At 41.0% G+C, this 11,397-nt stretch overlaps 1 pseudogene; it reads left to right on the forward strand.

Moving 5' to 3' along the window:
* The first annotated feature begins 7,721 nt into the window (after nt 1-7,721).
* LOC149449195 (uncharacterized) lies at nt 7,722-10,361 on the forward strand (annotated as a pseudogene).
* The last annotated feature ends 1,036 nt before the right edge of the window (nt 10,362-11,397 follow it).

The following is an 11,397-nucleotide window of genomic DNA, read 5'->3' on the forward strand; positions in this document are numbered from 1 at the left end:
TAAAACACCAATAAGTAATCCACAAGTGTAATCATCAAATATAGTAGCAAAGTGAAGATATATATTAATATTACTTAAAAGTCCAAATTAATAGAAAATAATAAAGTAAAAATTCTTCTGGTGTGTGACACTACCCACAGGTGCATTACACACTCCCCAGAGATAACAGCACATGTCACAAATCAAACTAAAAGCCAAAGGCACCTCTCCTTTCTGTAGCCATCCAGAACACAGCATGAAACAGCCTGGAACACTAGAACAGCTTCCAATCCCTGTAAGCCTGGTATACGTATATATTAGCAACAGGGGTGTATTTACCACAAGGCAAACAAGGCATTTGCCTAGGGTGGTATTTTTCAGGGGGGCAGCAGCATCGTTCAAGGGGGCAGCTGCATTTTTCAAGGGGGGCAGCACAGCCCCCCAAAGGAAGGGATGGAAGAAGGGACACACGCAGCATGGGGACCAGGTGGGATCTGAGTGAGGCTGCGGGCTGCTTGATGGTGTATGCAGAGGCAGAGTCGTTCCCTGGGATGTTCAGAGCTGTGAAGGTGAGTGTCTTCTCTCTTGTAGGGTTGGGGGGGGGCATTGCCAGTGTATGGGGGGCGGTGGTAGTGGAAGGCTCTCTCGGGTGGAGGAGGGGAAGCTGGAGTGTTGTTTGTCAATGTCAGGCTCTCTTCAAGGGGGAGGGGGGTGTTCCAGGGTCTTTCCATGGGCAATTTTTGTGTTGCCTAGGGCAGCCCAAAACATAAATACATCACTGATTAGCAAGCTGTTCTGTATAACTCACAAACAAGGTGGACAGAAATGGACGTTAGTGAGGTATATTTTATTATAATCAATCAAATCGTCATAGAAGTATAAGTATCATAAATAGTTTTCTAAACATAGCACATATATGTAGCACTACCCCCTTAGGAGTTGCTGAGTTATTTTTGGGCTCCCTGTTGTTCTGGACCCCTCTCTGCAAGCCCAACCCCTGCTGACACCACAAGGTTCCTTTGACCAGAGTAAATTGATACCAGAAACAGGGGTGGACTGACCATTTGGAAACTCGGGCACTGCCCGAGGGCCCGGGGTCAGTAGGGGACCCCATGAGATGCCCCTGGTACCTTTTTCATAGGCTTTTTTGAGTTTGGGCAAGGACACAGGGGCCCCATGATCCCCTATTGCCTGGGGGCCCCATGAGTTGTCAGTCCGCCCCTGACCAGAAAGTAAACTCACACACAGATTACAGAAAACGGATATGAGGTTTATATTAAACTTCAATGTCAGCTTGGTTGAACAGTACAAACTGGTATTGATACTTGGAATGGCAATAATTACTCTTAGCAACTATAAGCAAAGAAGTAGCACATATAGCAGAAGTTCAATCAATGTTAACAGGCCTGCTTTCAGAAATTAACCCAGTGCCTCCGACCTGAGGTGGTGGCAACCCCTGTGACCAATAAGAACTAGCAACAATGAGACTAGCTCACTTTGGGCCCTCATATTATGATAGCAAGGTTTAATACTGAGGTAAAAGAGCGCTTTGACCAGGGTAGTCAAGGTCCCTTTAATTGCAGTGAGGACTCTTTTGCATGCTCACTGGGTCCCAGTTGGTGCACAAATAAGCAGGACTGTAGGTGATGTAGGTGATAGTTCCTGACAGGATTGATACAAATTAGAGGTAGAAAAAGACAAGGATTTTCGCTTTAAATGACATGACTTGTGTGTTGTCTCCTTTATTGCCTTGTATGGGACTCTCTGACCTGATCTGTGGCTTCCAGCAGGTCCTGGCTGTTTCTCACTCGGGCGATGGGGGCCTCCACAGGTTCTCGCGTGCAGTATTCCGTCAGGTCACTGTGCTCCGAGTCACCTACTGGCAGACTGTCTTACTGAACAAGGTGGCAAGCTCAGCAGTCAGCGGCTCCTCCTTACTTCTCCTCTCCGACTTTGCAGCCTGGTCCGGTCCTCCGGCAGTCAGTACCACTCTCTCTGTTTGCTTTCTCTCTCCAGCTCTCTCCCCTCTCACTTCCTGTCCAGTCTCCCAGGCTTCTGTCCCCGCCCACACGTAAGCACTTCTGGGAAATGTAGTCCTCCGATACACTGCTCCCCAGCAAAGTCCTGCGATTCAGCATACAAGGTCCATGAGGCTGCTAGGCAGAATGTGAATGCCACTGAGTTTGCAGGACACTGCCATCTTGTGTTGGTTTTAACATTCTGCAGCTGACAGCAAGGGTGTTACATAAAAAAATAATTGTGTTGTAAGGGAATTCCTGTGAGACAGCTGGTGAATAGACATGCGCATGTGCACAGAAATGCACGATCACGCACATGAAGATTGGCACCAGACGGACTATTTAAAAGGTGCCTCTGCCTGTGCTGAGTGCTGACTGGTCTTCAGCTGTTCCCCATTTCCTGCTCGTTCCTGTGTGATTTCCTTGCTGCTGACCCGTCTTGTTCCTGACCTGACTCTGATTACTCTCCTGCTTGATACTGGTTCCTGACTTCATCTCTGCTCCTGACTTTGGCTTGCTTCTGATTTGGTACCTCGCTGTCCGTCCGTTGATGACCCCGGCTATTCCTATGACATTGCTCCTGTTTCCCATCCCTGCTTCCTGCCTTGCTCTGGTGCATACCTGGTGGTCTACCATACCAGCTCTGCATATCACTACTGTGCCTGAATCGGAGGTTCATCAGTCTTCCAAAGTCTCCAACTTCAAGAGCTGCAAACAACATCTGCTGGCGCTCTTGTCCCCCTGGTCCCTAGACACGCTCTGTTCCACTTCCAGTGGGGTCAGGGCTAGTGACACAAGTGAGGCCGACCTCGTCATTTCAGTCTCCAATCAGATACGTGACATGTGTCCTAAGAGGGGGCCAATAATGCACCAAAAGTTATTGATCCCTCTCCCAGGATAGACTTTTTTAGTCAAATGAAAAGTTTCTACCACGCTGGAGGCTGCATACAAGGTATTGTTTCGTTGATATTGGGTTCTGGCTCGTTTGGCCCAGGTGAACCCTGCCTGCAGTGATCGATGCTTTCGGGGTTGTGGCCATCGTGGTGATGTATTGCATATCTGGTGGTCATGCCCGAGACTGTTTCGCTTTTGGTCGCGGGTGTTTGGCTTCCTTTTCACCTTGTTCCATCTCTCCATACGTCGGGATGCTCGGTATGCTTTGCTTCATTGTCCCATATCGGGCCTCTTGGCTCACCAGCAGAAGTTGGCTTCCTATTTGTTTTTGTCGGCCACTAGGACAATTGCTCAGGCATGGAAGCACCCGTTTGTCTGTATGACCACTATGATGCTCAATGAACAGATGTCGAGTATCTGTAACGACTCCCAACGGAAATTCTTGAAAATATGGGAGGTGTGATTGTAATATGCCTTTCCCATGCTCCCCCCAGCTAGTCTGGGGTTGTGATGTTGCTCTGTATTGGCGTTCTTGGACCCCTGCTCTTGGTCTTGTTATCTTTTTCCTTTTGTACTCCTCTTTCCTTTCCTTTTTCTGTCTGTTTTTGGTGTGGCAGTGGATACCTGCCTTTAGTTTGAGTTACTGTCGGTGTTATACTAATGTTTTTGTCATATATGTGCCATTGATAGCCCATGCGTGGGTGCACCTTTTGCTCTGTTGGTGTTAGAGCACTGTTTTATTATATGTGCAATTGATAGCCCCTGCGTGGGCGTGTTTTGTTGCTCCTGTCTTGAACTGTTTATAAATTAATAAAAACATTGAAATACAAATGAAAGGTTTCTTTTCATGTAAGAGGTGCAGGTTTGGGCAGTTAATGACACTAGGTGCCCCAAGTTTAAACAGCGCCAATCGGTTACAGTATGTGGGTAGGACCACCAGAAGACTGAGGGATCATTTGAAAGGACATGTATATAATATCAAGAGAGGATATAAAGGTCACAGCCACTTATTTTAGGAAATATCACCATAGGAACACACAGGGCATCAAGTGTTTAGGTATAGGTAAGGTATACCCGTACTTGAAAGGTTGTAACTGGATGCAAGAGGTTTCAAAGTTAGAGAAGTGCTGGGTTCTTAAGTTGAAAACTTTTGCACCTTATAGCTTCAACCTAGAATGAAGCATTAAATGTTTTATTGATGCTAGCTAACAGTGATTCTTACCCTCTGTTGTTAGGGAATAAATGTATGTCATATATTTATTGATTGATATATGCTGTAGATGTGTATATACATTTTTTCTGTGTCTGTACATTACTATATATTTATCACCTTGCTTTTATGGTTTTATACAATGTATTTTCATGCTTTTATTTTTTACTTATTTGTATGATCCACCCAGGTTTTTGTAGACTATTTTAAAATTTGATATATATATATATATATATATATATATATACACATATATTTATACAGTATATATAAATCTAAAACTGGTTTAGAGGTATACTCACGGGTCTTGCAGAGGAGGAAGATCAAAAACCGCAGTGTTTTTATTGTTAACGTTTCATGAAGCTCAATCCATCTTTCTTAAGACACTATGTGATACATATGTGACATGGGTGTATAGAATGTATGTGTGAAGGATGATTGACACTCAATTGCCATAATTTTAGTAGGATATATCAGTGGAGGGGTAACTAGAGTTTAGAATAATAAGACAAGGACATTGTTAAGATCTATCAAGGCTAGATCTATGATTCATAGTTACCAGATGTGCAGTTGCAATCAGTCAAGGATTTATAGTTATAAGATATATAGTCGAACAAGTCAAGGTTCATAGTCACAATAGTTACACAAATAGAGTCTACTGCGCATGGCAGTAAACAAGGACACTGCAAATTGTGTATATAAAAGACGGGGGATTCTAGGGGAATTTGGGACTCATTGAAGACGCGGCAGACGTGCCTTGCGGTGATTTCCCGGATTTCCCCTTTGCTGATTGCTGAGAGTCCCCCAATCGTTGGGCAACGGGTGATGCTACAATATCCGGTGATGTATTGATGCTTTATTCTTGCTATAATATGATCTAAATATGATTTGCAATTCTGACAATTCTTATGTTATTATACTAACAGAACTTATTCAATAAATCATGTTTTGCTTTAATATTTATTAAGCCTAATCCGTGTATTAGTGAGCAATTGTAGTAGTGTTAAAAACACTTTGTTTTGAGGCAAAACATAAATTGGCGTAGTCGGCAGGATGCCAGGTAGATATACCTCCTATTAAGAAAGGTTGTTTGAAAAAGTAATATTTACACATTGGTCCTCAGGCATAGGGGAACCTCTGTGCAAAATATTGTCATTTGACATTTTGCAAAAGTTTTTAAAAAAATTATATATTTTAAGATAAGAAAGTGATATCAAAAAATTGATTTTTGCACGTTGACCCCTAGGTACCAGGGGGCCTCTGTGCAAAATATTGACATTTGTCATTTTGCCAAGAAATTTTGGAGATTTAGCTTCCTGGCATTTTAGAAAAGAACCAGATATGTTTAAGCGAAAAACGAAGAGCAAGATTGATAAGGTGGAGATTCCCGGCTGGACCGAGGCTCCATACATTTTAGCACAGGAATTGTTAGGTGCAGGGCTGGCAGAATCGTGGGATAGTAAGTTTAAAGGTATCAAACCCCTTGATGTTGTAAATGTACTCAAGGGGGTCCCTGCCAAGGCAGGTGATGTAGTAACTTTTGAACCCCTTGATGTTGTAAATGTACTCGAGGGGGTCCCTGCCAAGGCAGGTGATGTAGTAGCTTTAGGCAGACGCAGTTGTATTTTGCTAACTGCATACAGGAAGATTCATAAGAAATTACATCAGGAAATGAAGGATTACCATCAACTAGAGCAGAAGACCATAGAACAAGAAGGTAAAATTGTTCTTCTGCAATGTGGGCAAAAATTGTTGAAAGATAAATTAGAGCATTATCAAAATATAGCCAAGATAGCAGCAGTAAAAATGGCCCAAAATAAGTATAGGAAACGAAGAAGAAGGGTGAACCGTGGGAAAGTCCATTGGGCAATAGCAGCAGCTACAGTTGATTGGAATCCAGATAAGTGGGATGCTGATGTGTGGGATTCTTCATCTAGCGATGATTGGGATAATTGCCCCGGAGGACCAAAGGCTGGGAAATCCATCCGGCCAAAATACAAGGTCCGTCTCAGGTAGTGAAATTCCTGGGGATACAGTGGAATAAGGGGTACATAGAGATCTTGCCCAAAGCAAGAAAATAAAAAAAAATGTGAAATATCTTAGTAAATGGAGAAAGTGTTATGATTTTGATGTATCATTAGACAAGGATTCTTGTGTTAAGCTATGTAGGAGAATTAAAACTGAAGCCGGCACTAAAAGCATAGGAAACAGGTGCTCATGAATGAAATGAAAATAGAACAAATGGGTATAGCATTGACTGAGTTGTGAGTCTACTACTGACTATGAGTGTTGTATATGAATACCTAACATATCTGTTGAGACCCCAGACTGCTATGAAGTCATAGAGAACCATAGAGACCTGGTAAATGTTTTACAAGCTTGATGGTTTAAGAAAGTAGATATGCTGATTTTGTTGTTTTTTACTAACATTTGTATTCTATGTTTGCATGTGCATTTGTAACATGTCTTTAAAGAACCCGGATTTAACTATATTGATAAGAATGATAGAAGTGTTTAATAAGGATGGAACGGATGTGTATGTTGTTGAGAAAGATACATAGTAAGGAAGTGTGGGGAAAAGAGGTATGGCAGGACATTGAAAGTTTTGTTCAAAACATGACCGTAACTGTTTATCATGTGGATGCTCATGTCCCTCTTGACTCATTAGAATGTTTGTTTAATTCTCAAGCAGACTCTGCTGCAGCCATATTCAAAGCATCCGATGCAGAAAGAGAAGCTGAAATTCAGGAAACATGGCTGCAGGGTACAGCCCTTTGGGCTCACCAAAAAAGTGGACATCTTGGAGAAAAGGCCACTTACAGGTGGGCACAGGAAAGGGGGATACCATTAACTATGGACATAATTAAATCCATCATCCTTAAATGTCCAGTATGTCAACATGTACAAAAAAGAGAAGTCCCACACACAGTGATGGGACACATTGGAAGAGGTAAGTTGCCAGGTCAGATATGGCACATGGATTTCATCGGACCTCTCCTAGCAAGCAGGGGATGTAAGTATATTTGCACGGCGGTAGATACTTACTCAGGTTATCTAGTCGGGTTCCCCTGCAAAGCTGCTACTCAGTGGAGTACTTTGAGGACTATAGAAGTGATAACCCAATATTATGGAACTCCTTTGCAAATTCAGACAGACAATGGTTCCCACTTCACAGGACAACAGGTAAAAGATTACACCATGCAGCATAACATTGAATGGGTGTACCACATTCCCTACTAACCTCAAGCAGCTGGGTTGGTGGAGTGAATGAATGGTATACTAAAATCCACTTTAAAGAAGTTGCAAGGGTCTGATGCATATGGTCAATTAGCAACTAGATCAAGTATGGCGCTCCGAGGAGCAGTAGTTCTAGGAGGGTTAATAGATGCTGATTACCAGGGAGAAATCAAGGTAGTGATAATCAACCTTAGCACTGAAGCTATGATTTTACCAGCCCAGGACCGAGTAGCTCAGTTACTTTGATTCCTTTATATATTGCTAACATTAAAGAGGGAGAGGCTCCCACAAAGTTAACGGTTAGAGGAGACCAAGGCTTTGGCTCTACTAACACAGTTAATGTAGAGGCTAAAATTTGGGTACAGGGGGCATTTGGTCCCCCGGAACCTGCAGAAGTAATAGCTGTAGGTAAGGACAGCAGTCTACTGATCATGAAACCAGGCAGAGAAAAGTGGGAATATGTCCCACAAGGAAAATGTTATTTGCGAGAATGATTCATACTGTATTGTCTTTCACAGAGCAACAATGTACTTGCCTTCAGTCTTGGAATCCTTGGTATCGTGTGGTTGGTGGAATTAGAGGTCGGAGCGTGGACTCCGGGAGTTAAAGTAACAGATACCGGCAATGCCAGAATGAGCTGGGGTTGGAAAAGCATGCGTACGAATAGAACTCAAGATGATTTTATATGCCCAGCTAATCAGCCCTGCCTCATTCTAAATATAACCTTCAATGGTACTGTATGGACAGGAGCTCCAATAGAGGGTTACAAGCCAACATATGCGGTTCATGGAAATGAAGGTGTGATAAATGTAATCTCTGAAGTTAGCATTTGCTGTTGCCAACAGGAAGCAAGCTTCATTTATTTGTCAGCTGCAAATAGGAGGTCCGTAACAAGAAACTGTACCACTAAGACCAAAGCAAGTACTGTTTTTCAGTTTGCTCTTAATGAGACAATCATTATGACTTGTACCAACGCCAGTGAAATCCAAGGAAGACCATGGTGGGGTCAGTACTTAATCTTCGTAAATTCAAACACCACTCGTATCGACCCCGGACATATTAAAAGATTGCCTTCTACATGTGAAAAAGTGGGTCAACATGCACAGAAAACTGTTATACATGCTCAAATAACATTCCCAAGTACTGTAAAAAGCTGTATGAAACGGAAAAAGAGGGCATGGTATGATACATTGCTTGGGGGTTACGGCTCCCTAACAGGAACCTTAAATGGGTTTGATATTGAAACACTAGCAAATAGAATGTCTAATGCTGGGAGTAAGATTAACGATGCTTTAACTATGCAAGCTAAATGGATGCCTACTATATTCATCCAGTTAGTATAGCTGCTGGAGTTGATATCATGATGCTTCATCTAACAAATGCTTCAAATAATTTTGCAAAAGGTTTTGACACTAATGTTGCAAAATTTATTAACTGGACGGTGTGTACATTGCAAACCATGTATGAGCAACAACAAAAAGTTAATATGCAGGCTACGTTGATGACCGGAAATGAATTAGTATGGAGGACCGTGTTCAACAAGAATGTCCCCATAGATATGTGGATACATTTGGATGCTCAAAAGATGATTTGTAATGACACTACCTGCCTTGGGACAATAATAATGTATAATATTACTAAATCAACTATAATGTGTAAATTTGTTGTGATGCCTTTGATTATTGGTGCGCCTGGCGCTCAACATTATTGGAGCCCAGAACTATATGGCACCCATGTAGATAATGATAATAAGACTCATGATCTTTCTTTTTGCGATGATACTTTAGAGGGAAAAATCTGTAAGCTACAGTCTTCCGTATATGAGCCATGCTTGTTACAGAGCACTGTAAATATATGTAAATGGACCATCTTACCAATTTCCTATGAGATGATGATTGAAATAGCTCTGCAAACTGTGTGTATGGTGACCAACACTCCCGTGATAAAGGGAATGAGAGTTCCCTTCTCAGGCTGTGTTAGTAATCTGTCTTCTTTAATTTGGCACAATGAAACCTTTATATTACAGGGTGACAAGGAAGAATCAGTCCAAGAATATTGGAAGGGTTTTTCATTGGAGATCCCCAATTGGGAGTTCAATTTAACGGTTTTGAAACAATTAATGAATGAATCAATAGAAGTCCAACAACATATCAAATATTTAAATAAGACGATTGCACAACACATTGTGACTGCGACCATAGTAGGTGGAAAATTGATAAAAGTGGGGTCTAGTATAGCGGAAGCTACTTCCCATCACTGGTGGGATGTGTTTCTAGGCTATTCCCCTTCCGCTACTAAGGTTCTAGATTTTCTGGTTCACCCTCTACTAATTATTATGATTATAATAGTTTTATTAACTCTATGGAACTGTTATATAGCTTACAAGCTATTTTGCAAGCGACCAATTATGGTCATGGCAACTTATGTCACTTGAGTTTCAATCAAGGACCGATTGTGATACATATGTGACATGGGTGTATAGAATGTATGTGTGAAGGATGATTGACACTCAATTGCCATAATTTTAGTAGGATATATCAGTGGAGGGGTAACTAGAGTTTAGAATAATAAGACAAGGACATTGTTAAGATCTATCAAGGCTAGATCTATGATTCATAGTTACCAGATGTGCAGTTGCAATCAGTCAAGGATTTATAGTTATAAGATATATAGTCGAACAAGTCAAGGTTCATAGTCACAAAAGTTACACAAATAGAGTCTACTGCGCATGGCAGTAAACAAGGACACTGCAAATTGTGTATATAAAAGACGGGGGATTCTAGGGGAATTTGGGACTCATTGAAGACGCGGCAGACGTGCCTTGTGGTGATTTCCCGGATTTCCCCTTTGCTGATTGCTGAGAGTCCCCCAATCGTTGGGCAACGGGTGATGCTACAATATCCGGTGATGTATTGATGCTTTATTCTTGCTATAATATGATCTAAATATGATTTGCAATTCTGACAATTCTTATGTTATTATACTAACAGAACTTATTCAATAAATCATGTTTTGCTTTAATATTTATTAAGCCTAATCCGTGTATTAGTGAGCGATTGTAGTAGTGTTAAAAACACTTTGTTTTGAGGCAAAACACACTACAACATAGTAAACAGATTAATAAACCCACCAACAACACCCCCTAGTGATGACCTCACACAGTGCAAGGGTTAAAAGACACATACAGGGAAAAGGTAAAACAAAATCACAAAGGAGTAAAACACAATAGTTCAGCAAAAAAAACCAAAATATGCAAAATCCTAGTTGAAAACAAACTACAGAAAAACAACAAATTGCAGAAAAAGTTGAACAAACACAGCAGGTAATGAATACTCGCAAGATGGCCGGCCTAGCACATGGCTTTTTTATGTGAGGTTCCTATGTGCTGTGTTTGGAAAACTATCCATAATACATATACTTCTATGGCAATTTGATTGAATGTAATAAAACATACTGCACTATGAATCGTTTCTGTCCACCTCGTTTGTTAGTTCTTCAGCATTCCTGATGGCTACAGAAAGGAGATGTGCCTTGAGCATTCAATGTGATTTGTTACACACGCTTTTAACTGTTATTTCTGGTGAGTGTGCAATGCACCTGTGGGTGGTGTGTGGTCATACACCAGAATATTTGATGCTAATTACTTTTGGTGATGGAGGATTTATATTGGAGAGGAATTTTCAACTTTTTACATTTATTTTATTAGTTGCCATTTTTTTGGACATTTAACATGTTTAAAATGTTACTAAACCCACAACAGTAAAATCAGTGCAGTAAAGCATGCTTTATAAAATATAAATAAACCCTGGTATATGTTTATCAATCCTAGTTATCAACAAACCCCAAGGTTTAAACCATCACGCCTCTAGACTCCAATACAATGCACAACATTAAATAATAATATAATAATAATATAGGAGCAGCTATTATCACCTAATTATAAATATGATCTAAAATGTGACAAAATTACATACAGTATATGTAATATAAAATAACCACAAATAATAGCACTACACTCAAAAATTAATAAATAAATAAATCCACCACCAAATGAGTGTG

Source organism: Staurois parvus, unplaced genomic scaffold (assembly GCF_062004578.1).
Source record: "Staurois parvus isolate SC_StPar_1 unplaced genomic scaffold, SC_StPar_1.0 ptg000635l, whole genome shotgun sequence".
Taxonomy (NCBI): Eukaryota; Metazoa; Chordata; class Amphibia; order Anura; family Ranidae; genus Staurois; species Staurois parvus.